Source organism: Triticum aestivum, chromosome 5D (genome assembly GCF_018294505.1).
Source record: "Triticum aestivum cultivar Chinese Spring chromosome 5D, IWGSC CS RefSeq v2.1, whole genome shotgun sequence".
Taxonomy (NCBI): Eukaryota; Viridiplantae; Streptophyta; class Magnoliopsida; order Poales; family Poaceae; genus Triticum; species Triticum aestivum.
In genome coordinates this window covers 486,719,526-486,732,019 of record NC_057808.1, presented here as the reverse complement: position 1 = coordinate 486,732,019, position 12,494 = coordinate 486,719,526, and positions in this window count along the sequence as shown.

Sequence of the window (12,494 nt, the reverse complement as noted above, 5' to 3'; positions counted from 1 at the left end):
CATCTTGGAGAAGGCGCCGGAGCCGACCCCGCCAACTGGGGCGGCCCAAGGCGGCCCGGGACGCGGAGGCGGCCAGCGCTACCTCGGGGTGGACGCCAGGCGGAGGGACAGCCGTAGTGAACGTGGCTGCACAAGACGTCCGGACCCGGCTCCAAAGCCAAGCCGCGGCGCTGAGGCAGTTCACCGACGAGTTCCTCGCAACACGGGTGGCCATCCGGGTTAGTATTCCCATCTTGTTTCTTCTTGACTTTGCTTTTTTCTTGATCTTGATTTCTTTCGTGGGGGCGCGTCAGCGCACCCACTGGGTGTAGTCCCCGAGTTCCGAGCCGGCTGCTGAGCAGGCGGCTTGGAACTTCTTGGTGGATTTGCCTTTGCTATTTTTGTTCTCATTTCGGTCTTCTGTCCACCTTGCAGGACTACCACAACCTTCGAGCGGCCGCCTTCAACTCCCAGGCTCGGGAGCTGACTCAGAAGACCGCCGATCTTACTGAGAGCCGAGGTACGTGGTTTGTTCATTATCTCACGTGGGGGCGCGTCAGCGCACCCACTGGGTGTAGTCCCCGAGATTCGGGCCGACTGCTGAGCAGTCGGGTCGGATCTTCCTTGACGACTTCTTACTGTTCTTCTTCTTCTTCCGACTTTGCAGCGGCCAACGCCAGTCTGAGGGCGCAGCTGGGGGATTCCCAGACTGCTCTTCGTGCCAAGGATGCCGAGCTCGCCGCCTTGGTGCAGGAGCGCGACCGCCTAGTCAAGAAGCTGGCCGACCAGGAGGAAGGCCACAAGGCGGCGCTGAAGGCTGTGCAGGATCGTGAAGCCACTCTCCAGGCCGAGTTCGAGACGGAGGCGGCTGGCTGGGCCGAGGCCAGGCAGACTCTGGTGTCTGGCTACGGCCAGATCGAAGATCTGGTTGACGGTAAGCCGCCTACCTCTTCGTGCTTTCTTGCCATCTGCCACTTTGGCTCGTTTTCTGATTTTGGTGTTCTTTTCTTCCTTTCTTCTTCTTCGCGCAGACTATTTCCCTGGCTATTCGACTGCCGCCAACCAGACCATTGAGGCCCGCCGCCAGGCGCGAAGGCAGGCCGGCTTTGAGATCTCGCCAACCGCCGGCCGCTCGCTGGAGGAACAGCTCCTAGCGATCCAGGCTCGCATCCAGCCGGCTCGCCGGCTGCTCCGCCGGCTTCAGCGTGCCGGGGCGCAGGTCTTGGCCGCCCTCTGGCCCGGCCAAGTGGTCCCTCGCACCCCCAGTCGGACCGCCGACTGGCTGGAGGTGGCAGTCGGCCGCTTCGAGGCTTGGAAGGCGTCGGCGGCTCGCTCCGGTGCCAGGCGGGCGCTGGAGTTCGTCAAGGCCTGGTACCCAGGCCTGAGCCTGGACCAGCTGGCTACCTGGCGGCAGCAAGCCGACACGGAGCTGGAGCCGGCGCGGCCGGCCATCATTCGGCGGGTTTCGGCGATCGCCGACTACACCGACACCAGCGTCTTCGCCCCCGAGGTGGACGACAATGGAGTCACCCAGCCGGAAGAGTGGTTCGGGCTGGACCCGGCGTACGGTGAGGACTCGGCGGAGGAGATCGACTCCAGCGACGAGGGCGAAGAGGAGGAGGAGGGTGAAGACGCCGAGCCGGCTGGTGGAGTAGCCGGCCAGCCTCAGTCTGACCGCGCCTCCAGCACTACGTTGCGCGCCTCCACGCCTCCTGCCGCAGGTGATGGTCAAGCCGGGGCCCGCTAGTCGGCCACTCCTTCAGCCGGCGAGGCTGCCTTCACCGACCAGCTCGGCCTCCATGTCACGCCCTAGTCTGCCGTCTTTTGCTTTTCCTGTCTTGTTACTCTTTAGAACAATGTTTGGTTAAATTCGCACAATTCCACCCACTAGGTGTATTCGAACTTATGTCTGTTGCCGGCCTGTTAGCGGCTTTATGTATATATATGACTTATGCATCTGGCCTTTCCTTGTACTTTTTGCTTTTTGTCCTTCTGCTTTTTCCTTTGCCGCCCTCCCTTGGTTGCCGCCCCCCCAGTCAAACAGTTGCTCTGCAATCTGTAGCCGGGGGAGTGTCTGGCCGATTGGGGAGGGGGAAGTACTTTAGCTCTGCTGGACTAAAGCTAAGTTTTTTAGGAAGCCGGCCAGCCGGCTGCTCTGGTAGCCGGCAGGCATGTTTGGCGGCCGTCTCTTTGCTATATAGGTTCGTTGTTCCTTAGCCATTGTTCGTGTGGGCGTCCTTTCTGTGTTTCCTCTTGCTAGTCGGACAGTCAGTTCTTTGAGCTACGACTTTCAACAAGAGAGGACTCGGGAGCCGGCGCACTACTTTTCTGACTTTAGGAAAAACTTTCGATATAGCTCAAGGCGGCCAGTCCCCGGGCCGACTAGTCAAACCTGGTGCCGGACAAAAATTCAAAATGTAATAATACATTCATGGATATGACACTCGTCATTCATAGATAAATAAAAGGCAGTCCCCGAGTACTGTTCGGGGGGCCTGTTGGTTTGTACTTAATACAAAAGGGGAGCGTGATACGTACTGCTTTTCAGCTGTAAAATCGTCTTAGGAGGTTTGCGTTCCATGGTCGCTCCGACTCCTTGCCGGAGTTGTCTCTCTTGCGTGCTCTTGGTTTTTGCGCGTCGATGAAGTAGTAGGAGTCGTTGCCGAGTGCCTTGCTGACGACGAAGGGGCCTTCCCAAGGGGCCGAGAGCTTGTGCTGGCCGGCTGTTCGCTGGATCAGCCGGAGCACAAGGTCGCCCTCTTGGAAGGATCTTGGCTTTACCTTGCGGTTGTAGTAGCGGCGCAACCCTTGCTGGTAGATGGCGGACCGGCTGAGGGCTAACAGCCGGCCTTCTTCCAGTAGGTCGACGCCGTCTTCTCTTGCTTCATTGGCTTCCTCCTCCGTGTACATGGTGATCCGAGGCGAGTCGAACTCGATGTCTGTTGGGATGACAGCCTCGGCACCGTACACGAGGAAGAATGGAGTGAAGCCGGTTGACTTGTTGGGTGTAGTGCGCATACTCCAGAGGACAGCCGACAGCTCTTCGAGCCAGCAGCCGGCCGATCGCTCCAGTGGTACAACCAGTCGGGGCTTGATGCCGGAGAGGATGAGTCCATTTGCTCGCTCGACCTGGCCGTTTGACTGCGGGTGGGCAACGGACGCTAAGTCCAGTCGGATGCCCTGCGTCGCGCTGAAACGTGCCAGTGCTCCTTTGGCGAAGTTCGTGCCGTTGTCGGTGATGATGCTGTGCGGCACGCCGTACCGAGTAGTGATGTTGGTGATGAATGTCATGGCAGTCGGCCCGTTCAGCTTCTTAATCGGTTTAGCTTCGATCCACTTTGTGAACTTGTCCACGGAGACCAGTAGATGTGTCAGGCCGCCGCGGGCTGTCTTGAAAGGGCCCACCATGTCCAGTCCCCAGACGGCAAAAGGCCAAGTAAGGGGAATGGTCTTGAGGGCAGAAGCCGGCAGGCATTGCTTGGAACTAAAAACTTGACATCCTCTGCAGCTCTTGACTATTTCTTTAGCATCCTCCAAGGTAGTCGGCCAGAAGAAACCGTGGCGGAAAGCCTTGGCCACGAGGGATCTTGAGGCTGCGTCATGGCCGCATTCGCCTTGGTGGATGTCTTTGAGGATTGCCACTCCTTTTTCTGGCTCGACACAACGCTGGAAGACTCCAGTGACGCTGCGCTTCACAAGCTCTCTGTTGATTATTGTATATGTTGCGGCTCGTCGTTGCACTAATCTTGCTGAGATCTCATCAGCCGGCAGCTCTTCTGCTGACTAGGAACTTGAGGATGGGCTGGGCCCATGAGGGAGCTGTGACTTCTTCTTCTGTTAATGTGGCCACCATGACTCGGGTGGGTGGGTTGGGTGGCGTTGAATTGGAGTCGGCCACCGCTTCTTGTGTTGTTGCAGTCCCCGGGCCGACTGCTGCAGTCCCCGAGCCGGGTACTGAAGTCCCCGGGCCGGGTGCGACTACGGCAGTGCCCGGGCCAGTCGTCGAAGTTCCTGTGCCGCCTGCGGGATTTCTCATGAATTTAGTCCTGATAGTATTTTTGCAAATTATGTTGTAGATCAATAGCTCGCATTGTTGCTTCCCTATGTTTATTTTGATATGTTCCTAGAGAAAAATTATGTTGAAAGATGTTAGTAGCAATGATGCGGATTGGATCCGTGATCTGAGGATTATCCTCATTGCTGCACAGAAGAATTATGTCCTTGATGCACCGCTAGGTGACAGACCTATTGCAGGAGCAGATGCAGACGTTATGAACGTTTGGCTAGCTCAATATGATGACTACTTGATAGTTTAGTGCACCATGCTTAACAGCTTAGAATCGGGACTTCAAAGACGTTTTGAACGTCATGGACCATCTGAGATGCTCCAGGAGTTGAAGTTAATATTTCAAGAAAATACCCGAGTTGAGAGATATGAAGTCTCCAACAAATTCTATAGCTAAAAGATGGAGGAGAATAGCTCAAACAGTGAGCATGTGCTCAGATTGTCTGGGTACTACAATCGCTTGAATCAAGTGGGAGTTAATCTTCCAGATAAAATAGTGATTGACAGAATTCTCTAGTCACCATCACCAAGTTAGTAGAACTTCGTGATGAACTATAGTATGCAAGGGATGACGAAAGTAATTCCCGAGCTCTTCGTGATGCTGAAATCGACGAAGGTAGAAATCAAGAAAAACATCAAGTGTTGATGGTTGACGAGACCACTAGTTTCAAGAAAAGGGCAATGGGAAGAAGGGGAACTTCAAGAAGAACGGCAAGCAAGTTGCTGCTCAAGTGAAGAAGCCTAAGTCTGGTCCTAAGCCTGAGACTAAGTGCTTCTACTGCAAAGGGACTGGTCACTGGAAGCGGAACTACCCCAAGTATTGGGTGGATAAGAAGGATGGCAAAATGAACAAAGGTATATTGGATATACATGTTATTGATGTGTACTTTACTAGTGTTAATAGCAACCCCTCAGCATTTGATACTGGTTCAGTTGCTAAGAGTAGTAACTCGAAACGGGAGCTGCAGAATAAACAGAGACTAGTAAAAGGCGAGGTGACGATGTGTGTTGGAAGTAGTTCCAAGATTGATATCATCATCGCACACTCCCTATACTTTCAGGATTAGTGTTGAAACTAAATAAGTGTTATTTGGTGTTTGCGTTGAGCATGAATATGATTTGATCATGTTTGTTCCAATACGGTTATTCATTTAAATTAGAGAATAATTGTTGTTCTGTTTACATGAATAAAACCTTCTATGGTCATACACCCAATAAAATGGTTTGTTGGATCTCGATCGTAGTGATACACATATTCATAATAATGAAGCCAAAAGATGCAAAGTTAATAATGATAGTGCAACTTATTTGTGGCACTGCCGTTTAGGTCATATTGGTGTAAAGCGCATGAAGAAACTCCATACTGATGGGATTTTTGAATCACTTGATTATGAATCACTTGATGCTTGCGAACCGTGCCTCATGGGCAAGATGACTAAAACGCCGTTCTCCGGAACTATGGAGAGAGCAACAGATTTGTTGGAAATCATACATACAGATGTATGTGGTCCGATGAAAATTGAGGCTCGTAGCAGGTATCATTATTTTCTGACCTTCACAGATGATTTGAGCAGATATGGGTATATCTACTTAATGAAACAGAAGTCTGAAACATTTGAAAAGTTCATATAATTTCAGAGTGAAGCGGAAAATCATCGTAACAAGAAAATAAAGTTTCTATGATCTGATCGTGGAGAAGAGTATTTGAGTTACGAGTTTGGCCTTCAGTTAAAACAATGTGAAATAGTTTCACTACTCACGCCACCTGGAACACCACAGTGTAATGGTGTGTCCGAACATCGTAACCGTACTTTATTAGATATGGTGCGATATATGATGTCTCTTACCGATCTACCACTATCGTTTTTGGGGTTATGCATTAGAGACAGCTGCATTCACGTTAAATAGGGTACCATCTAAATCCGTTGAGACGACATCTTATGAATTGTGGTTTGGCAAGAAACCAAAGTTGTCGTTTCTTAAAGTTTGGGGTTGCGAAGCTTATGTGAAAAGGTTTCATCCTGATAAACTCAAACCCAAATCGGAGAAATGTGTCTTCATAGGATACCCAAATGAGACAGTTGGGTACACCTTCTATCACAGATCCGAAGGCAAGACATTCGTTGCTAAGAATGGATCCTTTCTAGAGAAGGAGTTTCTCTCGAAAGAAGTGAGTGGGAGGAAAGTAGAACTTGATGAGGTAACTGTACCGGCTCCCTTATTGGAAAGTAGTTCATCACAGAAATCTGTTCCTGTGACTCCTACACCAATTTGTGAGGAAGTTAATGATGATGATCATGTAAACTTCAGATCAAGTTACTACCAAACCTCGTAGGTAAACCAGAGTAAGATCCGCACCAGAGTGGTACGGTAATCCTGTTCTGGAGGTTATGTTACTAGACCATGACGAACCTACGAACTATGAAGAAGCGATGGTGAGCCCAGATTCCGCAAAATGGCTTGAGGCCATGAAATCTGAGATGAGATCCATGTATGAGAACAAAGTGTGGACTTTGGTTGACATGCCCGATGATCGGCAAGCAATTGAGAATAAATGGATTGTCAAGAGGAAGACGGACGCTGATAGTAGTATCACTATCTACAAAGCTAGAATTGTCGCAAAAAGGTTTTCGACAAGTTCAAGATGTTGACTACGATGAGAGTTTCTCACTCGTATCTATGCTTAAGTCTATCCGAATCATGTTAGCAATTGCCGCATTTTATGAAATCTGGCAAAGGGATAAACAAAACTGCATTCCTTGATGGATTTATTAAAGAAGAGTTGTATATGATACAACCAGAAGGTTTTGTCAATCCTAAAGGTGCTAACAAAATATGCAAGCTCCAGCGATCCATCAATGGACTGGTGCAAGCATCTCGGAGTTGGAATATACACTTTGATAAGTTGATCAAAGCATATAGTTGTATACAGACTTGCGGTGAAGCCTGTATTTACAAGAAAGTGAGTGGGAGCACTACAGCATTTCTGATAAGTATATGTAAATGACATATTGTTGATCGGAAATAATGTAGAATTATTCTGCAAAGCATAAAGGAGTGTTTGAAAGGAGTTTTTCAAAGATAGACCTCGGTGAAGCTGCTTACATATTGAGCATCAAGATCTATAGAGATAGATGAAGACGCTTGATAAGTTTTTCAATGAGTACATACCTTAACAAGATTTTGAAGTAGTTCAAAATAGAACAGTCAAAGAAAAGAGTTCTTGCTTGTGTTACAAGGTGCTTATGTGAAAAGGTTTCATCCTGATAAACTCAAACCCAAATCGGAGAAATGTGTCTTCATAGGATACCCAAAGGAGACAGTTGGGTACACCTTCTATCACAGATCCGAAGGCAATACATTCGTTGCTAAGAATGGATCCTTTCTAGAGAAGGAGTTTCTCTCGAAAGAAGTGAGTGGGAGGAAAGTAGAACTTGATGAGGTAACTGTACCGGCTCCCTTATTGGAAAGTAGTTCATCATAGAAATCTGTTCCTGTGACTCCTACACCAATTTGTGAGGAAGTTAATGATGATGATCATGTAAACTTCAGATCAAGTTACTACCAAACCTCGTAGGTAAACCAGAGTGAGATCCACACCGGAGTGGTACGGTAATCCTGTTCTGGAGGTCTTGTTATTTGACCATGACGAACCTACGAACTATGAGGAAGCGATGATGAGCCCAGATTCCGCGAAATGGCTTAAGGCCATGAAATCTGAGATGAGATCCATATATGAGAACAAAGTATGGACTTTGATTGACTTGCCCAATGATTGGCGATCCATTGAGATTAAATGGATTTTCAAGAGGAAGACAGACAGTGATAGTAGTGTTACTGTCTACAAAGCTAGAATTGTCGCAAAAAGGTTTTCGACAAGTTCAAGGTGTTGACTACGATGAGAGTTTCTCACTCGTATCTTTGCTTAAATCTGTCTGAATCATGTTAGCAATTGCCGCATTTTATGAAATATGGCAAATGGATAAACAAAACTGCATTCCTTAATGGATTTATTAAAGAAGAGTTGTATATGATGCAACCAGGAGGTTTTGTCAATCCTAAAAGTGTTAACAAAATATGCAAGTTCCAGCGATCCATCTATGGACTGGTGCAAGCATCTCGGTGTTGGAATATACGCTTTGATAAGTTGATCAAAGTATATAGTTTTATACAGACTTGCGGTGAAGCTTGTATTTACAAGAAAGTGAGTGGGAGCACTATAGAATTATTCTGCAAAGCATAAAGGAGTGTTTGAAAGGAGTTTTTCAAAGAAAGACCTCGGTGAAGCTGCTTACATATTGAGCATCAAGATCTATAGAGATAGATCAGGACGCTTGATAAGTTTTTTCAATGAGTACATACCTTAACAATATTTTGAAGTAGTTCAAAATAGAACAATCAAAGAAAGAGTTCTTGCCTGTGTTACAAGGTGTGAAATTGAGTAAGACTCAAAGCCCGACCACAGCAGAAGATAGAAAGAGAATGAAAGTCATTCCCTATGCCTTGGCCATAGGTTCTATAAAGTATGCCATGCTGTGTACCAGATCTATTGTATACCCTACACTGATTTTGGCAAGGGAGTACAATAGTGATCTAGGAGTAGATCACTGGACAGCGGTCAAAATTATCCTTAGTGGAATAAGGATATGTTTCTCGATTATGGAAGTGACAAAAGGTTCGTCGTAAAGGTTTACGTCGATGCAAGTTTTGACACTAATCTAGATGACTCTAAGTCTCGGTCTAGATACATATTGAAAGTGGGAGCAATTAGCTAAGAGTAGCTCCGTGCAGAGCATTGTAGACATAGAAATTTGCAAAATACTTACGGATCTGAATGTGACAGACCCGTTGACTAAACTTATCTCACAATCAAAACATGATCACACCTTAGTACTCTTTGGGTGTTAATCACATAGCGATGTGAACTAGATTATTGACTCTAGTAAACCCTTTGGATGTTGGTCACATGACAATGTGAACTATGGGTGTTAATCACATGGTGATGTGAATTATTGATGTTAAATCACATGGCGATGTGAACTAGATTATTGACCCTAGAGGCAATAATAAAGTATTATTTATTTCCTTATATCATGGTAAATGTTTATTATTCATGCTAGAACTGTATTAACCGGAAACATAATACAGGTGTGAATACATAGACAAACAGTGTGTCACTATTATGCCTCTACTTGACTAGCTTGTTAATCCAAGATGGTTATGTTTCCTAGCCATAGACATGAGTTGTCATTTGATTAACGGGATCACCTCATTAGGAGAATGATGTGATTGACTTGACCCATTCCGTTAGCTTAGCACCCGATCGTTTAGTATGTTGCTATTGCTTTCTTCATGACTTATACATGTTCCTATGACTATGAGATTATGCAACTCCCGTTTACCGGAGGAACACTTTGTGTGCTACCAAACGTCACAACGTAAATGGGTGATTATAAAGGTGCTCTACTGGTGTCTCCAAAGGTACTTGTTGGGTTGGCGTATTTCGAGATTAGGATTTGTCACTCCGATTGTCGGAGAGGTATCTCTGGGCCCACTCGGTAATGCACATCACTGTAAGCCTTGCAAGCATTGTGACTAATGAGTTAGTTGCGGGATGACGTATTACGGAACGAGTAAGGAGACTTGCCGGTAACGAGATTGAACTAGGTATCGAGATACCGACGATCGAATCTCGGGCAAGTAACATACCGATGACAAAGGGAACAACGTATGTTGTTATGCGGTCTGACCGATAAAGATCTTCGTAGAATATGTAGGAACCAATATGAGCATCCAGGTTCCGCTATTGGTTATTGACCGGAGAGGTGTCTCGGTCATGTCTACATAGTTCTCGAACCCGTAGGGTCCGCACGCTTAACGTTACGATGACAGTTATATTATGAGTTTATATGTTTTGATGTACCGAAGGTTCTTCGGAGTCCCAGATGTGATCACGGACATGACGAGGAATCTCGAAATGGTCGATACATAAAGATTGATATATTGGACGACTATATTCGGACACCGGAAGTGTTCCGGAGAAGTTTCGGATAAAACCGGAGTGCCGGAGGGGTTACCGGAACCCCCCGGGAAAGTATTGGGCCTTAGTGGGCCTGAGGGGAGAGAGAGGGCAGCAGCCAGGTGGTGGCGCGCCCCCTCCCATGAGGAGTCCGAATTGGACTAGGGGAGGGGGGCGCGGCCCCTCTTTCCCTCTCCCTCTCCCTCTCTTTCCTTCCCCCTTCTCTCTTCCTAGTTGGACTAGGAAAGGGGAGTCCTACTCCTACTAGGAGGAGGACCCCCCCCTCTTTGGCGCGCCCCAAGGGCCAGCCGGCCTCCCCCCTTGCTCCTTTATATACGGGGGCAGGGGGGCACCTCTGGACACACAATTGATATACGATATTTTAGCCGTGTGCGGTGCCCCCCTCCACCATATTACACCTCGATAATATCGTTGCGGAGCTTAGGCGAAGCCCTGCGTCCGTAGACCATCATCATCGTCACCACGCCGTCGTGCTGACGAAACTCTCCCTCAACACTCGGCTGGATCGGAGTTCGAGGGACGTCATCGAGCTGAACGTGTGCTGAACTCGGAGGTGCCGTGCGTTCGGTACTTGATCGGTCGGATCGTGAAGACGTACGACTACATCTACCGCGTTGTGATAACGCTTCCGCTTTCGGTCTACGAGGGTACGTGGACAACACTCTCCCCTCTCGTTGCTATGCATCACCATGATCTTGCGTGTGCGTAGGAATTTTTTTGAAATTACTACGTTACCCAACACAACCTGCATCCAGAACTTGTGAAGAAATAACTCTTATTGTGCTTTGCAGGAAATTATCTTCAAGAATTAGTTTTTGAGTATGCATTGTTATACATGTTGGCTACAGATGACATGGAACTTTCTTATAGTCAACAGTTGGCTATACTATTTAAGTATTAACCATGCCCTTATACACCTAGACGGAGGGATTAAATCAGGATGACTTGGAAGGGGGCAGAGGATAGGTAAGAAATGGTTCATCATAAGTCTTTCACCAGTATTGTAGTAAAAATTCATACATGGAAGATTCTAGAGTAAACCATAAATGGATACACTTTTATTCATGCGCAATACTCCAATAGAGCAAGATCATGCATGGAAGTGTCCACATGCTTAGACAGCGGATTACATTGAGCGAAGACTAATGATAACCATTTAACTTGATAATGTAGATGTCCAGGTGAACCTCCTTGGAGTCCCCGTGCACATTGTTGGGGGTCAAATAATACCGTGCGTCTTCCATGTCCACATCGGCGGGAAGGTCCCAGCTCGGCAGAGTCCAAGTCAACTTGACGTAGCCAGTGTCGCCGCCCATGTACCTCCGAGGGGTAGTAATAGTGAGCACGCACCCGTACATCGGCCTCGTGTCAGTGTCAGCGGCGTCTCCCCTGATGCACACTACAGAGATGTGGAGGCGGCCTGCGCGGGCCTCGCCATTGCCCATGATCAAGAGGAAGATCCTGCCGTCCTCCTCTGGGACTAGCAGGCGGCGCTGATCCTCCAGCGAATCCGGCACGGTGAACGGGTAGCACGGTTGTAGGGGACGTTCCGCCAGTTGAATATATGAGCAAGTTACTACGAGATTTAGTCCGTATAAGCACAAAATAAATCATGACAGCTATAACAGAGATTAAACTAATCATGCGGACTAGCATAGTAGATGAACAGATCGAATCTAGGACACAGACTAGAAACGTGAATTCTACCACAATCTCGAACAGGAAGGACAGAAACACATACGGTGCAACGGGAGCAGCACCTTTGGCGTTGACGTTGCCGCCCATGTCGTTGAGGAAGAGGTTGCCGAGGTCGGGGAAGAAGTCGTCGTCGGTGAAGTCGTCGCTGCTAGCAGTCGCGAGAGTGCGCTCCCCAAATTTCAATAGCGCCCGCCGAATGGAGCGTCGGAGGGAGTGGCTGTAGGGGACGTTGCGGCCACCGAATGGAGAACAGGAGTAGCCCACGAAGCAGTAGATGGTGCTCCTCCCTAGTCTATATTCTTATCTCTATCTCTAATACTCTTCTTTGTTTTTTATAATATACTAGTTGTAGTTGTCAAATCGAATAGTACTGCGCCGTCCACTGTACGCCCTGCTGAACACGCCTCCTCGCCTCCATCAAACCCCTCCGTTAAACCCGCATGCAAACCGAGAAATCTACTCCGGCCCGTGGGAGGAAATTTGCCAGTTGCCGTTGGAGAATAATAGAGTCACGTCCAATGCATTTGAGTTAATTGCGTGTATGATTCTCCCTCTATAAAAAGTTAATTGCGTCCTTAATCTTATATTCTAAGTACTCTGTGGGTTCCACTGTCAGTACAGTGTACATGATTTGCAGGCTGGCTATAGATTCGTACAGAAAGTTAAAAAGAAACAAATCCATGACTTGGAGGATTGGAGTTAGGACCGATG